At 33.4% G+C, this 1,469-nt stretch overlaps 1 long non-coding RNA gene across 1 annotated transcript; it reads right to left on the reverse strand.

Moving 5' to 3' along the window:
• Window positions 1–241: 241 nt before the first annotated feature.
• On the reverse strand, window positions 242–1,001 carry LOC111187459 (uncharacterized). Its single transcript, XR_002648125.2, has 2 exons — window positions 814–1,001; window positions 242–572 (listed from the first exon to the last, which is right to left on the reverse strand). It is a non-coding gene; the product is annotated as an uncharacterized LOC111187459 (long non-coding RNA).
• Window positions 1,002–1,469: the final 468 nt, after the last annotated feature.

The raw sequence follows: 1,469 nt of genomic DNA on the forward strand, positions 1-1,469 counted from the left end.
GGAGTAGTCTCAATGGAGAGTGGAAGGTCACGATTTTCACCAGAGCCCAGCAGTAACAGGGCCAATGCCTCCCTTCCCCCACTGATGATGTCCTTTGAGGACACATGACGAGTAGTAATGAGCCCCTCCTACCCCTCTCTGCCAGGGAGGTATCTGTAGATACCAACATTGAAGTAACAGAGATGTTAGAATTACCAGACAAAGATGTTACAGTAGCCATCATAAAAAAATGCTTCAGCAAGCCATTATAAACACACTTTAAACTAATGGAAAAATAAAAACACTCAGCAAATAAGTTGAAAGTGTCAGCAAAGAAAGAGAAGATATTAAAAAAATCAAATAGAAATTTTAGAACTGAAAAATACAGTAACTGAAATTAAAAGCTCAGTGGATGAGCTCAACAGCAGAATGAAGGAGACAGAAGAAAACAATCAGTGAGCTGTAAAGTAGAACAATAGAAATTACTCAGTCTGACTAATGGAGAAAAGTTAGAATAAAAATAAAAAGATAAGCAGAGCCATAGGGATCTGTGGGATTGTAACAAAAGGTATGTCTTTCGTGTCATCAGAGTTCTGGAAAGAGAGAAGAAAAGGGACAGGGATCACAAGCTGTTCAAAGAAATAATAACTGAAAACTTCCTAAATTTGGCAAAAGTCATAAACTACAGATTCAGGAAACTGAGCAAACCCCAAACAGAATAAAACCAAAGAAAACATGCAAATAGCTATCAAACTTCTGAAAATATTCAAACTTCTGAAAATTAAAACAAAATTTTAAAAACCTTGAAGCAGTAAGGGAAAAGTGACTCCTTACCTATAGATGAAAACCAATTCAGGTGACAGCAGATTTCTCATCAGAATCCATGGAGGCCAGGAGGAAGAGGAATATTCTTCAAGTGCTGAAAGAAAAGAACTGTCAACTTAGAAACCAGAAAAAATATCAGAAAAATCCTATATGTAGCAAAAATATCAGAAATGAAGGGGAAATCAAGACATTCTCAAATGAAAGAAAACTAAGAATTTGTAGCCAGAAGACCTACCACAAAAGAAAGGCTAAAGTAAGTTCTATAAATAAAAAAAGAAATGATAAAAGGAATCTTAGAAAATCAGGAAGAAAGTTTGCAAACAAAAATATGGGTAAATATAATAGCTTTTCCTTCTCTTCATGAGTTTTCTAAATTATGTTTGACATCTGAAGCAAAAAATATGGCACTGTTTAATGTGGTTCTAAATATTTAGCAGAAATATTTAAGACAAATACTTAATATTTAATACAAGTGGGGAGAGTGAATAGACATAAAGGCAGATAAGATTTCTACACTTCACTTGAACTGGTAAAATGATGACTGTAATAAGTTATGTGCATATAATGTATTATTAGAGCAATCATTAAATTTTCACACAGATACACTCAAAAACTCTAAAGTTAAAACTCTATAGTTATAAAATTCTAAAAAATGTTCAAATAAC

This window comes from Delphinapterus leucas, chromosome 13 (assembly GCF_059928025.1).
Source record: "Delphinapterus leucas isolate spDelLeu-1000000601 "Yukka" chromosome 13, BTC_Dleu_Yukka2, whole genome shotgun sequence".
Lineage (NCBI taxonomy): Eukaryota > Metazoa > Chordata > Mammalia > Artiodactyla > Monodontidae > Delphinapterus > Delphinapterus leucas.